Raw genomic sequence first — 20448 nt, forward strand, 5'->3', positions numbered from 1 at the left:
TTTCTTTCTTTCTTTCTTTCTTTCCTTTTCTTTCTTTCTCCCTTTCTTCCTCCCTCCCTCTCTTTTTCTCTTTCTTTCTTTCTTTCTTTCTTTCTTTCTTTCCTTCTTTCTTCCTTTTCTTTTCTTTCTTTCTCCCTTTCGTCCTCCCTCCCTCTCTTTTTCTCTCTCTCTTTCTTTCTTTCTTTCTTTTTTCTTTCTTTCTTTCTCCCTTTCTTGCTTCTTTCCTTCCATTCTTTCTTGCTTGCTCTCTCTCTTCCTCCTTTCCTTCCTTCCTTTCTCATGCTGAGTTAAAACTCCTCTTTTTCTTAATCGCTCAATTCTCTCACCTGCTTCCCACCCCCCACGAAATTAGACAAGCTTTCTAAGAGCAAGAACGATGGTGTGGTAGACAGAACCAGAGTCAATGCTGGGCAGACGGCAGCATATCAGCTCCATACCTGCCCATTCATTATTTTAGGTAGGAACTGGCCATGTACATGAATCATCATACCATTGTAGGACATTGAGAGGGATCCCAGAGATCGTCTAATCCCAAGTCCCTACTTCTGAGTTGTAGCTTTGGAGGCCTAGAAGCAGATGTATGATTTGTATGGGGGTCTCCCCTTTCCCACCTCAGGGCCCTACGTGGTTACAAAATCCCAGTAGCTATGTGGTCAGGCTTGCCACACTTCATGCCTTCATCACTCTGGAATTTCGGACATCTTCTCTCTCCATCTGCTGGTCTTCCAGAATTACAGCTTTTCAGGAGAGCCTGCTCCATTACTCAGGCAAGGCCTGGGTAGGATTTGCCATATCCTGAGTGTGTTGAGAGTTCTAAGATGTTTGCTTTGTAAAGCGGAGACTTCATTCTACTTCATAGTGACTTCCTCGCACATCAATCATGTTTTCTGGTAACAGCGTCATGGGAGAAATGTGATTTGATCTTACAGAGAGGCGATTAAGTCGCTGAACCTCTAGACTTCATTGGGGGTGAGGGGGTGTTATGGCAAATGCTTACTTAATGACGAGCTCGTGTTTTGTTTTGTTTTGTTTTGTTTTGTTTTTTAACTACTTGAGCCTTGATACCACCAGTGAGCAAAGGCACTGCCCACGTGGGCTGTCGGGCTGAAGGGAAACACGGAAAACCTGGGAAAGAAAAGTGAAAATGAACAAAAGGTAAGGAGAGGAGAGATACAAGGAGAATAAGGTGGGGGGTGGGGGAGACTAAGGGGAAGGAGAGCACCAGAAATGGAAAATAATGGGAAAATTGAGGAGTCCGAGGACAGAAAGGAAAAAGGGAAGGGAGGAGAATTGGAAAGTGGAATACGAAAGTGATTAGGAAGAGGAGAGAGAGCCGTAGAACAAACCGGAGACAGGAAAACTGATGGGGATGAAAGTCAAGAAAGGCACAGAGGGTCGAACTCCTCCTTTGTCCTGATGCCTCCCCTCCCTGAACACCGAACCCTTCCTCGTTCCAGAAGCCGTTGCACCAAGCCCAGAGCACTGGAGGAAGGAGAAAGCGAGGCAGGGGTCAGGGAGAACATTTCCAAGCAGGTCACTCGACCTATTAGACTAATGATAGGAGCTGCCTCGTGACCGTCTATAATGACAACGTTGTAAAAGGCCGTCTAACATTCAGAGAATCAAAATGCAATTTAAATCATCGCAAAGTCTCTTGAAAAGATAAGGAGGAACTGCGCTCTAGGACACGCATCCAGCAAAGTCACCCTGAACTCTCCCTTCATCCTCCAGCCGCTCAATCCCGCTTAGCTTGGCAGATCTCCTGGTCCCTTTCCTCTGTCTCCTCCAAGTGAGCCTCATTCTCCGTCTGCCTGTCTGTGCTCTTCACACCTGCTTTCTGATACTAATAGTAGGGACACCACCTGGCCCAAAGCAGGTGCTCATTAAAAGTTGCTTAGTGGAAAAAAAAAAAAAAAAAGTTGTTCAGTGAATAAATAACAGCCATAACAATAATAACTATCATGTATTGGTCTCCATTCTCTATCATGGGGGTCAATTAACCTCTTGGACCTTCTTTAAACTATTCCCTGCCCTCCTTATCCAGGTCCAGATGTTTCCATGAAAGCACGAGAAACTAACAGGTTAATGTTGACATACATCCCAAAGGCCGAGACACAGAGAAGTGGGGAGGTCTGGGAGTCAGTTGAGTGATCAGGCAGGACCGCTCAGCGGGTCTAATTGGGACTTTGATTCCACAGAAATTATATTGGAAGAGGCAATATTGGAAATTATATTGGAAGAGGCAAGCTGACCCTCCACAGACATGGCAAAGGTACCAAGGTCTTTGAGCGTTTAGACTTTAGATGCTCACATCTTAAAACAAAACAAAAAACAAAAACAAAACAAACCCCCCTGCAATTTGGAGGCTTTTTTCTAAATAAACTCCTCTCCTGGCAGGGTTTTCACCCTGGCTCTTTAACTGTAGAAGCCAGCCGTCTCAGGAGAAGGAGTCAAGGTGGCTGGTGGGTGTTAGGCGGTGGGAATGGGGAAGGAGTGAGGTATTTCAGCCGATGGGAAAGTGTAGACCATCTTGCCCCCTCAACATGCTGAAGTCCTGCTTGAGAAATGACCCACTTTGCAGGCCAGTATTGATACCATGTCCCCAGACAGGATGTAAGAGGGCCTGGGGTGGCTGCCTGGGACAAAACCTTTAGTGGCTGCTCATACCAACAGTCAGTGGAGAGTCTCTTACATGTAAGGGAAACAGACACCTGCCAGCACAGAGCCGTTCTTTTCGACCTTCGCCTTCCCCGTAGGCATTCATATTGTTCTTATTGGGAAAAACTGGAGTGGGGGGGGGAGACACAGAAAATGTGTTGTCTTTCCCATGGAAGAATGGGTTTCAGTTTTCATTTCCTTCAAAGAGAAAGTTCTCCTTGGATTTGGGGGAAGCAGTGTGGTCAGGCGCCATGTCCCTGAGATGAAGGCACGCTTCCCCATGCAGGTATTAGCATATAGTTGAGGTCAGAGGATCTAGAGTCCCGCTGCCTTGAGTTCCTGTGCATTGGGCAGGTAACTTGGCTCTTTGAGCCTCAGTTCCCGCATCTGAGAAATGGGTTATCATCCAGCTCGTGGGGCTGTTATAAATAAGATAATGCACATAAAAAGCTTAGCCCACCGACATAGCTCAATACATGCTAACTATTGTTATGGTCGTTATTTAGTCACTTAGTGAATATGAATAAAGACCCGCTATGGGCCAGGTAGTGCTACTGTTAAAAAGCAGAGCCAGAGCGTAAGATATGCGTCCTTCCTCCAGCTCACGGTCAGTCCCGCAGAATGCCACATATATTTTACACGTTTTCCAAGCCCCCCTCCTGATCTGCCCTCCATGCACAGCCAGATTCTTTTTATGTTTCTTTCTTCTTCTTTTTCCTCTCTCTGTTCCCTTGTGTCTTCCTCCCCCCATCCCCACCCCTCCTCTAGCTCTCCTTCCTTGCCCCTCCCCCATTATTTTTTTCCTTTCCGTCAGATCCCTCCCTAAATCTACACGCACCCAACAGAGGCCAAACCTCAAAGCCAACAGGCAGTGATTTCTGCCCAACAGCAGGCATTTGTCGAGCACCTACTGTGTGCAGGCCCTGGTGCTGTGGGTGGGGCCAGTACCCCCCGGGGCAGCTGAGGAGACAGATTTCGGACACAGGGTGAGAAGTGGTGACAGACAGGCTCGTAGTAACTGAGGGGGAGCGAGGACTGGTCTACAAGAACTAGCAACAACTGATCAGTTCATTGCAGAATATTCAAACTAGAAGTTCCCCCGGAGAACGTCCAGTATTTCCCAGAGTGGGCTCTAAAGAACGTTAATAAGGGATCCACGAAAACAATTTTTGTCAAATACGACTGGGAAACACTGAACTAAGAGAAGTTAATGGTTCTTTGCTGAAGGACTGCTCAGTCCTTAACTTGCTAAACTTCCGGAATCTCCAGGAGGTGCTGAAATGCAGCGATTTCCTCAAATTATTTAACTATAAAATTATATTCTCAGGGAGAATGCTTCCAATGAGGGTACCATGGAACATACTCTGGGAACTGATGATGTGGTCAAATCCCACTCCTCGTACAGGTGAGGAAACTCTCCTTCCCCGAGACCAGGGGAAGTGACCTCCTCAAGTTCACCCCCCCATTTACTTATCTGTACCTCCCAAGAAATTCCAATTCTTCAAGCGGACATATACAAAGGGCTTGTCTTTGGACTGAAATGAAATTTTACCCTTTTAGTCTCATTCAGCCTCCTCCACTTCTGGCCACCACCCCCGTTAAGCTTCATGACCGAAATGGATTTACTCAGAATGTTCATAGCGAAACAGGATGGAGTGAAGGCTGCAGACAAGCAGGGGACACACGCTGAAAGCCCGTCCCGTCCCCACTCAGCACTAGAGATTTGCTGTCACCTTTCCACAGGACAGGCGGAAACTGACTTGTGGCAAAGACCGGCTCTGTTACCATTTGTCTGCCCCAGCACAAGGCTGGTAACCCCAGGGTGGTGCTCTTTGTAGCCTGCTCAGCCCATGTTTTGCAGCTGCAGGAGGGGGCTGGGGAGATGAGGAGCATCACTACGGGAGCCAGGAGGCAGGAGTCAAGCCCTAAAGAGGGTCCCCAGAATAAGAAATAGTCACACCTGCAGATACCGGCAATCCTAACATTTTAAGTCCAGTTTTGGTATCGTTGGCTGACAACGCGATGGAGACATCCCACATACCTACATGAAAAATTCCCAAAACACTAGTGAGACTGAGTGAGCCTATGAGTGCACGCGTGAGCTCGTGGGTGTGCGCGTGGGTGGCATATTTATGTTGAGGGGGCCCCGAAGCTTCAAACCGGAGGGGAGCACAGTTTGTACCGAGGGCGTCTCAGTGTGGACCCGTCACTTTAAAACCAAAACAACCAAAAGACTGTCGGCAACAAGCACGCATGCACGCGTGGATCGACGTACTTTTGAAAGACGTATAGGCACACCTGTTAAGCCAACAATTCTAGTTCTAGGAACTTGTCCTTCAGAGACACTCACAGGTACGAACAGAGATACCCGAAGAAGGATGTGTGTCGTTAACGCCGTGTGCAATAAGAACAAAACGGAATATGGCCCAAATGCCCATTTGATCAAAAACTGTATCACCTTGCAAAGAAGGAGGAAGCTGTTTGACCTGATCTGGGAAGCTCTCAAGACACCCTAGGAAGTGACAGGGGAGGTACAGAGCAATGTGCACGGTTTGCTTCAATTTACATAATACACGCATGCACGATTTACATATACCTACATGCACGCACGATTTACATACATATGTCTATATATACATATGTATACACACACACACACACACACACACACACATGAAGGCACGCTCAGACACACATGCCCGTGTATAGGGAAAAAATGGAGAGGCTGCAAAAAAGTCTTAGGTTCCTGAGAGGGGGGTGTGGTGGCTGTAGATAGAGGGTCTGGGGAGAGAAGGCTCCAGGCTGGCCCTTCACCGGGTAGCCTGTTGTACCGTCTGGATGCATTTGAACGCTGTCCTCGTGTAACTTCCTGCGGGGCGGGGTGCAGGTTTTCAAGGGTCAGCACTCCGAGAGTGCTTCAGACTCACAGATGCCGACAGGGTCTTCCTTGTCCTCCCGCTACCCTGGGAACGCTCGGAAACTCTTGTTGAAATAGCGGCAGAAATGGAAGCGAGGCCAAGGCCGGCTCTCCAATGCGCGGGGCGCGGGGGTCCACGTCCCCAGCATCTCACAGTTATTTCAGCTGCCCTGCCTGGTTCCGCACGCTCCGCGAAGCATGGCGACAATTTGGCCCAGAATAACAGCTGCCGATTCAGGAACCCATGGGGGGAAGCGTGGGGAGAGGGAGAAAAAAATAAGCTTTGGAGAGCTATTTTCTTCTTCCACTGTAAAAACTCAAATGCCGGGGCGGGTGGGGGTGCAGGGGGGTGGGCAGAGAGACGAAACAACACCTTTGTCTTAAATCTTCGGTGCAGCAGGCGAAGGTTTTCAAGGCTGCACAAACTGCTGATGCCTTTTAAGCCTTCACATTCTGGCGCTGAGCGCACATAACATACAAATGAAAAGGATCGGAGGTTTAATTTAGAATTCGGACAAAAGGCCCAGACACATGTGTCTCCATGAGAGTGTTCGGGTGGGGGGGTCGCGGTGGGGGGGTGGGCAGGCAGTGACAGCCCATGTCACTGGCCCCTGCATACAGGCTGCTTTGGGACTTTGATTGGGGGACTCGTTCTGATTTTAACAAGTTTGCCAAGAAGACCTTCAGCTGGGCTGCATATGAGGCCCTGCTATTTTTAATATAAATGTAATGTTTTTAAATCCATCGACGGTGTCCTAAACCAGATTTGGTCGTAAGCAGCTGTGCTGAAATTGTAAAATCTCACCCTTGTGTCTGGTTTCACATCTGGTAACTCACAGCTAACAGTTAGAACTCTCCAATAGTAATTAAATGTTTTCTTTAAAAGAAAAAAACACCCACAATCATATATGGCAGAATGCATTATTAAGGGGTATTTTGATTCACAACAACCACCACCGGGAAGAATCCAGCGAGGGTTTTATAGGTAGTTGGGTACTTTTAGGTACTTTTTCTAAAGGTGTTGATCAAAATAAGTACATGTTACAAAAAGCAAAGGCAGTTTGCAACGGGGTGGATATTGAGTAACATTAAGGGACCATAATTGCTAGTGAGGAGAATTCCTCCTCTTTGATGTCAACCATGGTTTTTCTTTTTTGTTTCAGAAAGGAAGAAACTTCAAAAGCCGTAATTTCAGGACAATAAAGTACTCACATTAATATAGGTACCAACTTTAACTGTTCTGGAGCTCAGGGGGGAAAAAAAAAGAGCGTTCAGGGTGAGAATGTGGTAGGGTGAAGGAGAGAGAATTCAAATGTTTTTCCATTTCTTTCCTTACACCATTTCAAATATGAATGAGTGACACCACGTACGTTGATCACTAATATAACCTTTAGAAACACATGCAATGTCGCCAGGGAAGAACAGTTCATTGCCTATATTTTGAAACATGTAGTTTTATTTTCTCATATTATTTTGAGTCTGTTGATACATCATATTCAATTCTGATTCCCCCTAACAGCATAAAGATTCTGGTATAACTAGCAAGCCAAAGAAAAGATGCTCTATAAATGAACCACCTTTTCTGTTTCTGACATTTTGTCGGGGAGGTGTAATTTTAATAAGGTATGAAATGCAAATTTGCATTCTCCAGTATTTTTGTTTGTTTGTTTGTTTATAGGTGAGGTTTTCATTTTATAAACTCTCTTGCTGAGGTAGAGAGAACGTGAAGGAAAAAAATGCACCAACTGTAATCGCATAGAGCTCAGAATTTAAAAAAAGTTTTTTGAATGTTTATTTATTTTTGATAGAACACAATCAAAAGGAGGGAGGAGAAGAGAGAGAGGGAAACACAGAATTGGAAGCAGGCTCCAGGCTCTGAGCTGTTATCACAGAGCCCCATGCAGGGCTCGAACCCACAGAACATGAGATTATGACCTGGGCTGAAGTCAGTCGCCGAGGTGTCGTTCTTCTTCTTCTTCTTCTTCTTCTTCTTCTTCTTCTTCTTCTTCTTTAATTTTTTTAATGTTTGGGCTCAGAATTTTTGAAGTTAACTTTCCTTCACATTTGAAGTGTAGAATTCAGTGATTTTTAGTGGATTTTTCTGAGTTGTGCAACCACCATCCCAGTCTATTTTTTAGAATCGAATGATTTTTTTAAAACAATAATGACTAAGAGAAAGGGGGTGGGATACAGGAAAACCTCTGAAAGAGGGTGCACTTGAGGACCAAGCCTCATGTGTGACACTGAATGGCTTTAGCCCTCGGCACGTGTGTGGAAAAAATTAAAGACCGTGCAGGTTCCTTAGAACCAACTGCTGTCTCATTAGAAGCCCTGAAAACATACCAGCAGACCTCTGTCTTTCCACGTCCTCTACACTTCCTTAGGTGTAAACAGTAAGAAGGCTTCTGTTATAAGCACTCTTGTGGTCCCAGCAACCCAACAAGACAGTGAGCCAGAATCAGTTCGGTGAACACAGAGCTCAGAAGTCTGACTCCCAACACAAATGACTGGGGGGGATGTTAATGACTTCAGAATAAAATTCGTAGGGCTGGGCAAACAGGTGCCATGCAAATCACCCAGGATGGGGAACCCCTGCTCATGGTGAGGTGTTAAGGTGCCAGTCAGCAAAGCAGACTCTCCTGGGCCCCAAAGCTGCTTCTTCCCATAAAAGTGGGGGCGGGGGTGTGCATAGTCTCCAGGAGCTATTAGGCGTGGGGGCCAGGAGGAGGAAGGAAAAGGCTAAAACAGTGAAACCCACTGCTTAAAGGACAGAGACACACTCACTCCAGAGAGGGCTTCCTGGGAGAGTCAAGACACTGCATTAGGTATCTGCTTCCTTAGTTATAAACTAAAGATGATGTTTGTGGGCACCGAGGCCGCACTGCCCTGCGGGCCAAGTACACACTTGGGATACTTTTGCCTTGACATATGAACCGCTCTGGTCTCCATAAAGCAGAACTCTTAGGGTATTGACACAGATGCAAGAGCCCTGAAAGGTGATTTAGAGACAAGCTATGGGCCCTTATCCAAGCCACTTGGATAATCAAGCAGCCCAGGCGATCACCTCATTTGGGATTGACCGAGAACGAAAGCCCCTTGCGGGTGCATGGGATCTAGTACATTGTCAAGAGAGCTGGTGTGTGGGATAAGATCTGCCATAAGCCACTGGGTCGATTCCTTCTTCTCTCGCCCTGGGCCTCCGTCACTCGTCTGCAATGGTAGTTCTTCCCTGGACATCCCATGGACCCCCCAGTCTCGTGCAAAATGGTGGGAAAAGCCCAAGAATTCAGCCGACGGTCAGCAACCAAAACAATTCCTTGTCCATTGTTGGCCATTGAAATATCACAGACCCATCTGTCCTTTGAAAAAGAAAACAGCTAGCGATATCCGGTTTGTGGTTCTTTCTGAGACATTCTGCCCAAACCTCAGTTCCAAGAAAGACCAAGAAAAGGAGAGTTGCTCTCCCATTGAGGAGAAATGACCCCATCTTTTTTTTCACAGACTCTTAACTATGGCCCCCTTCAGAACCAGCTGTCCTTTGAACCCTGCAAGGCAAAGACAACTGCCATGGAGTGGTCATTTAATTCTCTCTCTCTCTCTTTCTGATGGCAAACATTAACTGCTGGCTACAACAGGACCACCTGCAATGTGTTAGTCATTAAAAAGGTCACCGTTACTAAACATTTTAAACTGTGAATAGCTTCAGATTAAATTAGGTGTAAAAAAAGTCATTTCCTCTCTGTGATAAACTCAAACACCTGCAGTAGAAGCTCATGTTTACCAGGGACATAAAGGGCCTCTCCCACTCGCAGACCATTGGGGGGGGCGGATAAAAACAGAAAGCCCCATTCTGCCCGCTATCTCTCTGTCCCTCGTTAATAGGATTCCCTAAGTTTAGCGATTGTGTGCACAGCTCCTTGAGGTACGTGACCATCGCATGGACAGGAATCAAAACCACCATTTGCGTTTGCTTCTTGGGACCTTCTTCAACACCTCGATGTAAATTTCCTTGTATTTTTTTTTCTTTTTTGTTGTTTCCTCCTGGGTTTTCATCTCATTCGAATCCATTAGAATGGTCAGCGTCCTATCAGCCTCTGGCGATTACCCACCACTCCTCGTTGTTTGCAAACGAGCCAAAGTGAGGTAGAGCAGAGTGAGTGTCGGTGCCTCGCAGGGAGCACGGACCGTGTGCCAGGCACTGTGCTAGGTGTTGACAAGTTCCGGAATGCCCCTCCCAACGGCCTCCGGGAGCCGGCATCCCGGCTTCACAGATGAACACACATCGGGCTTTGAGAGGTAGAGTCGCCGCCTATGGGAGGCTCATGGCTTCGGGAATTGTCCTCTCCCTGTCATTACCAGGGCCGAGGCCACCATCATGTCCAACCTGGTCCATAGCATGAACCCCCCCGTGGCTCACTCTGCGTCCACGCTTGCCTCTCCGTGATTTGTTTCCCGCACGGCAATGAGAACAGGAGTTGGAAGGTTTAAATTGGATTACATCACGCCCTGCCATCCTGCCACCCACCACTTTCCCATCACACCCCATGGATTCTCACTGCAGTGAAAATAAAATCCGAACTCTCCTATCTGATCTTGCCTCTGACCTCATACCACTTGCCTCTTCCCCTCCCACGTCCTGGCCACACAGGCTTTTTCTCTCTGTGCCCGTGCACACCACGCCTGTTCCCTCTGCTTTGGAGACTCTCCCCGCAGATGCGTGTGCGTGACCTGCTCCTCCCACTCAGGCAGGTCCCACCACCTTCGGGCCTTTCTCATCATCCAGTCTGGCCTGGACTCCTCCTTCAGGCCTCTCCATCACATCCTCCCCCTCTCTGTGTTGTCTTTATAGCTCTCAACACTAGCTGAAGGTTCGTGCTCTTTATCCGTTCTCCTCCACTAGTATGAGCATCCCAAGAGGGCGGGGATGTCGTCTTGTTCTCTGCTGTATCCGCGACGCCTACACAGTCCCTTGCCTAGGGTTGGTGCTTCGTGAGCGAAAGGAGAGATGAACCAATGAGTCATGGAGTTGAACCTAGGTGTCTGTAGCTCCAAAGCTGGTCTGCTTTCTGCTACATAACTGCGATTAGAGTTAAGCTAGACACTGATGCTTGGGTACATGAGCAGGAAACCCTACTGGCTCCAAAGACTGTTTTGTAACGCCGCCCTGCACCTTCACCCCAACGTGATCTTTTTTTTTTTTTTTTTTTTTTTAATGTAGACCGCTCTAAATATTGCAATGGGTATCCTGGGGGGAGGCTTGAGGCTAGGTACTTCCATACTCAATCCTTACGCTTAACTTGTATGTCCCAATTTTTATTCCTTGCCTTGTGTCATTTGTATGCGGGTTTATCTGTCCCAAAGACTACTACTTCCTTTGAAGGCATCACTAGGTGGCATTAATCCGCCTTCCTTTGAGTAAAACTAAGTCGTTTGTTACACAAGCCCCTTTGATCTAGAGAGACTGACTTCCTTATTGTCCCAACATCGTTTTTCTTTGTTTCTTTGCGGTTCTCTGTTCTCCACCTGTATCTGCTGGAACGCCATAGCGGACGCTCAATAAATGTTCGTTGCAACCCAAATAAGGCGCATCCTGCAATATAAACTATAAAATAAACCTGGCAATTCAAGAAGGGCTGCACTGAGTTCTGCATTCCGTGACAGTCATCAGACATAGGCATCGATGTGCCCAGTTAAGAAGACACATACGCCCCATGAAAATAATTGGGAATTGTTAAGAAGAACGAAGGAGGAAATAATCCTAGTGATATTTAAATTTGAACTTTTTTTTTCTAACAGCTTGGTAGACATTTTGTCTGGAAACAACCTGAATTTCCATTAATTCAAAAATAACGGTTTCAGACACGCAAAAGCTAAAGGAGTTCATTACCACTAACCTGGCCTTACAAGAAATGCTAATGGGATTTCTTTAAGCTGAAAAGAAAGGCAGCTAATGGGTAACAAGAACACATATGAAAGAATATTTCTCACTGGAAAGGTAAATATATAGTAAAGATACTGGATGAATCACTTATAAAGCCAGTATGAAGATTAAAAGACATAAGTAGTAAAAACTATAATTAAAATAATTAGTTCAGGGATTCACAAGATAAAAAGATGTAAAATGTGACATAAAAAACGTAAAACATGAGAGGGAGTAATAATGTTGAGCTTTACAGTGGGATCACACTTAAGTTATCAACTTAAAATAGACTGTTACCAATAGAAGTTGTTTATATAAGTCTTAGGGTAGCCACAAGGCAAAAACCTACAGTAGGTAAGCACACAAAAGATAAAGAGAAGGGAATATAACCAGACCACTAAAGAAAGCCATCAAACACAGAGGAAAAGAGTAAGAGACGAATCAAGGAACAGACAGAAGCTACGAAAACAGCCAAAAAACAATGAACAAAATGGCAATAAGCAGAGACCTATCAATAATTACTTTAGGGGCACCTGGGTGGCTCAGTCAGTTGAGCATCTGAATTCAACTCAGGTCACGATCTCATGTTTTGTGAGTTCGAGCCCCCATGAGCCCCACATCAGGCTCACTGCTGTCAGAGCAGAAGTCTTTGGTCTCCCTCTCTCTCTGCCCCTCCCCTGCACATGTTCTCTCTTTCTTTCTCTCTCAAAAATAAATAAACATTTTTTAAAAATGACTTTAAATGTGGGTGCCTGGGTGCTCAGTCAGTTAACCATCTGTCTCTTGGTTTCAGTTCAGGCCATGATCTCGCGGTTCATGAGTTCAAGCCCCGCATCAGCGCACGACTAGTGTGGAGCCTGCTTGGGACTCTCTCTCTCTCTCTCTCTCTGACCCTCTCCAGCTCTCTCTCTCTCTAAGTAAATAAACTTAAAAAAATTACTTGAAATGAAAATGAACTAAATTCTCCAATCAAAAGACAGACTGGCTGAATGGGTTAAACAAGACCCATCTACATTCTGCTTACAAGACACTCACCTCGGATGCAAGGACACACACAGCCTGAAAGTGAAAGAATGGAAAAAGATATTCCATGCAAATGGAAACAAAAAGAAAGCTGGATTAACTATACTTATATCACATATAATAGACTTTAAAACACAGATAGTAATAAGAGACAAAGGACGGTGTTACATATTGATAAATGGGCAAATCCAAAAAGAAGATATAACATTTATAAATATTTACAAACCCAACATAGCAGCATCTGAATATATCAAGCAAATACTAACAGACTTAAAGGGAAAAATTGATAGGGATACAATAATAATAGGAGACTTTAATATCCTACTTATCTCAATGCAGGCAGAAAACCAAGAAGAAAACACTGGCCTGAAATGACATGTTAACCAGATGGACTTGACAGATATTTCTAGAACATTCCATACAAAAGCAATAGCACCCATTCTTCTGAAGTGCACATGGAAGATTTTCCAAGACAGATCAAATGTCAGGCCCCCAAAAAAGTCCTAACCATTTAAAAGGATTGCAATCATAATCAAGCATCTTTTCTGACCACAATGGTATGAAACTAGATGTTAATTGCATGAAGAGAACTAAAACTCACAAATGTGTGAAAATTAGACAACATGCTATTGGATAAATAATGGATCGAAGAAAAAAATCCAAAGAGAAATCAGCAAATACCTTGAGACAAATGAAAATGGAAGTGTCACCCAAATTTGTGCGATGCAGCAAAAGTAGTTCTAAGAGGAATGTTCACAGTGATAAATGCCCACCTCATGAAATAAAAGGTTCAAGTAAACAACCCAACTTTACACCTCAAGAAACTAGCAAAAGGAGAAACAAAGCCCACAGTTAGTGGAAGGAAGGAAATGACAAAGATTAGGGCAGGAATAAATGAAGTAGATACTAAAAAGACTGTAGAAAAGATCAATGGAACTAAGAGCTGGTTCTTTGAAGAGGTAAACAAAATTGGCAAATCTTCAGCTTGACTCACCAAGAAAAAAAGAGGACTCAAAATCAGAAATGAAAGGGATGTTAAAACTGATGTCACAGTCGGGGCGCCTGGGTGGCGCAGTCGGTTAAGCGTCCGACTTCAGCCAGGTCACGATCTCGTGGTCCGAGAGTTCGAGCCCCGCGTCGGGCTCTGAGCTGATGGCTCAGAGCCTGGAGCCTGTTTCCGATTCTGTGTCTCCCTCTCTCTCTGCCCCTCCCCTGTTCATGCTCTGTCTCTCTCTGTCCCAAAAATAAATAAACATTGAAAAAAAAATTGAAAAAAAAAAACTGATGTCACAGAAATACAAAAGATTATAAGACAGTACAGTGAACAATGACAGGACGACAAATGGGAGAACCTAGAAGAAATGGATAAATTCCTAGAAACATACAACCTGCCAAGACTGAAACATACTGAAATAGAAAATCTGAACTAACAAATTACTAGTAATCTGAATTAGTCATCAAAAACCGTCCAACAAACCGAAGTCCAGGACCAGACAAGTAAATTCTGCCAAATTTTCAAAGACAAGTTGATCCCAGTCACTCTGAAACTCTTCCAAAAATAGAAGAGAAGGGAACTCTTACAAATTCACTTACAAGGCTAGTAGTACCCTGATACCAAAACCGGATGAGGAGGCCACACAAAAAAATGACAGGCCAATATCCCTGATGAACATAGATGCAAAAATCCTCAACAGAAAATTAGGAAGCCAAATTCAATAATACATTAAAAAATCATATACCAGGATCAAGTAGGATTTATTCCAGAGATGCAAGGATGATTTAATATCCATAAACCAGTCAATGTGATACACCATTAACAACACAAAGGATAAAAATCATATGATCATCTCAACAGGTGCAGAAAAAAACATTTGACAAAATTCAACATCAATTCATCAGAAAAACAGTCAACAAAGTGGGTAGAGAGGGAGTGTACCTCAGAATAATAAAGTCCATATATGGCAAGCCTACAGTTAACATCATACTGAATAGTAAAAAGCTAAAAGCTTTTCTTCTAAGATCAGGAACAAGGCAGGGATGCCCACTCTCGCCACTTTTATTCAACCTACTATCAAAAGTTCTGGATGGAGCAATTAAGTAATAAAGATAATAATAATAATAGGCATCCAAATTGGAAAGGAAGAGGTAAAATTGTCACTATTTGCAAGTGACGTGATATTATATACAGAAAACCCTAAAGTCTTCATCAAAATACTGTAAGCGCTAATAAATGAACTCAATAATATTGCAGGATACAGAATCAATATGCAAAAATATGTGCTTCCATACACTAATAATGACCAATCTGAAAGAGAAGTTAAGAAAACAAACCCATGAGGCACCTGCGTGGCTCAGTTGGTTGAGCATCTATCTGACTCTTGATTTTGGCTCAGGTCATGATCCCAGGGTCGTAGGATCGAGCCTTATGTCAGACTCCATGCTTGAGATTCTCTCTTTCCCTCTGCCCCTCTTTCCCATTTGCACGCTCTATCAAAGAAGGAAGGAAAGAAAGAAAGAAAGAAAGAAAGAAAGAAAGAAAGAGAAAGAAAGAAAGAAAGAAAGAAAGAAAGAAAGAAAGAAAGAAAAGAAAAGAAAGAGAAAGAAAGAAAGAAAAGAAGGAAAAAAATCCCATTTATAATTGCATCAAATATAATATAATACCTAGGGATAAATTTAACCAGGGAAGTGATAAACCTGTACAATGAAAACAGCAAGACTAATAAAGACTCATAAACTAATAAAAGAAATTGAAGAAGACACCAAATAAATAGAAATTTATTGGATTAGAATGGATTAGGAGAATTAACATTTTAAAATGTCCATACTACCCAAAGCAATATATAACTTTAAGGCAATCCCTATCAAAATTCCAATGGCATTTTTCATATAAATGGAGCAATCTTAGAATTGAATGAACCATAAAAGACCCCAGATAGCCAAAGTCATCCTAAGAAAGAATAACAAAGCTCAAGGCATCATGCTCCCTGATTTCAAATTATATTACAAAACTATAGTAATTAAAACAGTATAGTGTTGGCTTAAAAATTAGAGACACATAGGGGCACCTGGGTGGCTCAGTGGGTTAAGTATCTGACTTCAGCTCAGGTCATGATCTTGCAGTTCATGAATTCAAGCCCCACATTGGGCTATATGCTGACAGCTCAGAGGCTGGAGCCTGCTTCAGATTCTGTGTCTCCCACTCTCTCTCTGCCCTTCTCTCTCTCTCTCTCTCTCTCTCTCTCAAAAATAAATAAATATTAAAAAAAAAACAGACACAGAGATCAATGGAATAGAATAGAGAAATAAACCCACACATATATGCCTCATTTACAACAAAGGAGGCAAGAATAAACAATGGAGAAAGGACAATCTCCATTGGGAGATCCATTGTCCGTGGGAAAACTGGACAGCCACATGCAAAAGAATGAGACTGACCATTACTTGATACTATACACAAAAGTGAACTCAAAATGGATTAATGACTTGACCATAAGACCTGAAACCATAAAACTCCTAGGAGGAAATATAGGCAGTAAGTTCCTTGGCCTGGGTCTTGGCAACCATTTTTGCACCGTGACACCAAAAGCAAAAGCAACACAAGCCAAAAAACACAAGTGGAAGTAAGTCAAACTACAAAGCCTGTGCAGGGCAAAGGAAACCATCAGCCAAATGAAAAAGCGACCTACAAAATGGGAGAAAATATTTGTGAATTATCTAATGAGGGGTTAATATCCAAAATATATAAAGAACTCTTACAAGTCAGGAAAAAAAAACAATCTGTTTTAAAAATGGTCAGAAGACTTAAATTTTTCCAAAGAAGACATACAGATGGCCAATAGGTACACGAAAAAATGGTCTACATCATTAATCATCAAGGAAATGCAAATCAAAGCCACAATGAAATATCACCTCACACTTGCTAGAGTGGCTGTTATCAAAAAGACCAGAAATATCAAGTTTTGATGAGGATGTGGAGAAAAGGGAGCCCTTGTGCACTGTTGGCGGGAACGCAAATTGGTGCAGCCCCTGTGAAAAACAGTATAGAGGTTCCTCAAAATATTAAACATAGAAAAACATATGACCCGGCAATTCTACTTCTGGCTGTTTATCTAAGGAAAACAAACAAACAATAGCTCAAAAAGATGTATACACCTCCCCCATGTTCATTGCAACATTATTTACAATAGCGATACAAGATATAGGAAATTACAGTAGTGATTACAAGGTATAGGAAAAAAAAGAAATTGTGGTGTGAGTGTGTGGGTGTGTGTGTGTGCATGTGTGTCATGAAATATTATTCACTCATCAAAAAAAGAAATCTTGCCATTTGTGACAACACGGATGAACCTGAAGGTTAAGTAAAATAAATCAGACAGAAAGACAAATAACTGTATGTGATCTGTCATACGTGGAATCTAAAAATAAACAAACCAAGCCCATAAATACAGGAAGCAGACTGGTAGTTGTCAGAGGCAGGGAGTTGGGGGTGGGAGAAATGTGTGAATTTTGTTTTAGTTTAGTTTAAATAAATGGAACTTAAAAATAGCTGAATAAACTGTGAGACCTCCTATTATGGAATATTACTCAGTTTTTTATAAAGAATGAGCTAGCTCTTTACTTATTGACCTGAAAGGATTTCCATGGTATATCGTTACATGCAAAAAATAAATAAATAAATAAATAAATAACATAAGTTATCGAGAATACAGTGTGATATATAAAAGCCTATTTGTATTTAAAAATGTGTTTACATTTGCATTTAAAAAATGTGTTTTTGATCCAGCAATTGCACTACTAAGTATTTATCCAAGAGATACAGGTATGCTGATTCATAGGGGCACATGCACCCCAATGTTTATAGCGGCACTATCAACAATAGCCAAAGTATGGAAAGAGCCCAAATGTCTATTGATGAATGCATAAAGAATATCTATATCTATATCATCTATATCTATATCTATATCTATACCTATATACATACATACATACATACATGCATATATACATACATACATGCATATATATATATGTATATACACACACACACACACACACACATGCATACACACACAATGGAATATTACTTTGTGATCAAAAAAATGAAATCTTGCCATATGCAACCATGTGGATGGAACTAGAGTACATCATGCTAAGCAAAACAAGTTGGTCAAAGAAAGATAAATATCATACGATTTCAATCATATGTGGAATTTACGAAACACAACAGATGAACACAGGGAAAGGGAAGGAAACATAAGATAAAAAGAGAGAGAGAGGTAAACCGTAAGAAACTCTTAAATACAGGGAACAAACGGGGGGTTGCTGAAGGGGTGGTGGGTGGGTGGGGATGGGCAAGATGGGTGACGGGCGGGAAGGAGGGCGCTTGCTGGGATGAGTACTGGGTGTTATATGTAAGTGATGAGTCACTAAATTTTACTCCTACAATCATCATTTCACTCTATGCTAACTAACTTGGATTTAAATAGAATAAAAAATGTAAAGAAACTAAAATAAATAAAAATGCGTTTCTAAGCACGTGTCTATTTGCATGCGCATGGAGAAATGTGTAGAAGGATGCACACCAAGCTGTTCAAATCTGTCATCACGGTGGGGTGGGAATAGAGGGGTTGTGGTAGAAGCTAGTCCCTGACTTCTCCTTTATACGCATTTGTTCTGCTTCACTCTTTCCAACGGGAGTCCTGCTTTCGAATAAAAATATATTGGCAAACAAAGATTAAAATAAAATGCAATGTTTTCTCTGGACTAGGGCAGACATTTCGGCTAGATAATCATCTTCAAAGTGTTCAGGGACTAGCGAGTTAACTTTCTTCTCTTGTTCAGTGTCCCCTGGTGAGCTCATCTCTTGTTCACAAATCCAGTTATCAAGAATAAATGGCAGGCTGCTGGGAATTGACCCTAAGGAAACAGTCCAAAGAGAGAAGCTCAGAGAAAGCTCTCTCCTTGGGGTTATTTATCACATTGCTGTGTTGTGCGACTGTAATACTGGATACAACATAAATATCCTACAATAGAGAAAAAGCTAAATAAATTATGATACAGTCACTTGGAAATATTAAGAAAGACTAAAATCGAGGCATCCAACTCTTTAGAGTACCCTGTCAGATGCTCGTATTGCAATGTTAATTGAATAGTACAGTACACAAAACTAAATTCTATGAGTACCTTTATGTGAAGATGATCAGAAAAAGACAAGACGGAGGCACAACCGGTAGATTAAAGTGGCTTAGCATGACACTTGGAAGCAGCCCCCCAAAGCTCATGCAGTCGGGTTATTACAAGGATGTTAAGTAGTGACTCTGAGAGAACCACCCCTAATTGTATAAATCACTGGGGGATGTCAGTCCTAGAGTTATATGTCTAGCTTAAAATCATTTAAGAAGGCGATAGTTTGGCCAATATTTTCAAATAGCCTGAGAGCATCATCATCATTTTTTTTTCCTTCTACCAATTGCACTGCAAGAGGGAGTTGCATGTATCTCAGGAGATAAGAAAGAAAACAAGATGCTTTGTTTTGTGAACTTGGTCAGTGTCCTGTGAGATCTCAGGGAGAATTAGTTTTATTATTCCTAACATCATGAAGAAATGTTAATTCTAGTTCAATTTGTTGACAATCCCAAGAGAAAAACCATGTAAGGTCACAAGAAAAGGCTAGTCTGCAGAAAATGGTGGATGGAGCACTGGGCTGGGAGTCAGAAGGACTTGTATTCATTCATTCATTCATTCATTCATTCATTCATCATTCTTTCATTCATGTCTGTTGAGGGTAATGGACTTTAGAATGTAAATATGTTAAAACCATCTGGCGCCAGATCCTCAGGAAGTTCAAGCTAGGGTGAACATCCAAGGTCATAACCAAGTAATTGTAGTATAGTGTACTAGGAACAGTGTAAAAAAAAAAAAAAAAAAAGGCTATTATGGAGTATGAAGGAAAAAAATTTCCAGTTCCTCTTGAGATAGTAGGTTTGACTCCAAAACACAGGTTAAATAACCTGTGTTATTCAACCAGGTTCCAGAACATCGGCTATTAGGAGGCAAGATAGAGCTGTGGTTAAGGACATGATTTTGGAGGCAGGCTCAAATCCCACTTAACTTCAACAGAGCGATTTCCTCATCGGCGAAAAGAAATAACACTACATGCCACACAAGACAAGTGTCGGCATTCCAAGAGAAGTTACCCATGCAGACTTTAGCATACGGCCTGGCACATAATTCCAGCCAAATAGATGGTAGCTATATTACTATGAAATAACTTCTCAGCCTCAGTTATTTGGATAAGAACAAGGCAGATGGTACGCCGTGGAATATAAATCATTTGCTGCTGCGGGCACTGGGTTTTGATCTGCAGGGTGTAAAGCTACATTCTTAAGCATCCCAACCTTTTACTATTAATCATTTCCCTTGGAAACGTTTCCGGAGCCGGTCTCCGGAGTTAATTCCGTCAGTGGGTTGTAGGTGTATGAACAGGAGGGATCTTCCTCATGTGGGAGCCGTCCTGCCCTTCCCTGGTGTGGTACAAATTAGAGGGAGATTGTGGGGCTTCTCGCCTGCTCCCGGGGGCCCCTCCAGGGAGGGCTTCTCGACAGAATTGCGGTGTGGCCTGTCATCACCACTAACCGCTCATTTCTCAACTGACATCCTGTGTCACTGCGCATCCTGGCCAGGCTGTGGGGAAGGCGCCTGCGGAGCAGTAAAAGGCAAGGAGACATATGCTATGCTAGGGGAACGCAGGGGGTAGCTGGGCTGGGGAGGAAGATGGAATAAAAACAGGCCCTCCTGAAACCGGGTACCTCATACACAAAACCAAGTCTTCCCGTTTGCTTTCCAGAGTACCACGAGGTTGCTTGGGCTGCACTGGGTCATCTTGGATCGGACCACACTCCGAGGCAGCTGCTGATTTCCTGCAGTCAAG

The 20448-nt window shown here is 43.1% G+C and overlaps 1 long non-coding RNA gene across 1 annotated transcript; it reads left to right on the plus strand.

Moving 5' to 3' along the window:
* The first annotated feature begins 230 nt into the window (after nt 1-230).
* Nucleotides 231-9306, plus strand: LOC123578402. Its single transcript, XR_006702368.1, has 3 exons — nt 231-1155; nt 6739-6797; nt 9077-9306. It is a non-coding gene; the product is annotated as an uncharacterized LOC123578402 (long non-coding RNA).
* The last annotated feature ends 11142 nt before the right edge of the window (nt 9307-20448 follow it).

Source organism: Leopardus geoffroyi, chromosome E2 (assembly GCF_018350155.1).
Source record: "Leopardus geoffroyi isolate Oge1 chromosome E2, O.geoffroyi_Oge1_pat1.0, whole genome shotgun sequence".
NCBI classification, from domain to species: domain Eukaryota; kingdom Metazoa; phylum Chordata; class Mammalia; order Carnivora; family Felidae; genus Leopardus; species Leopardus geoffroyi.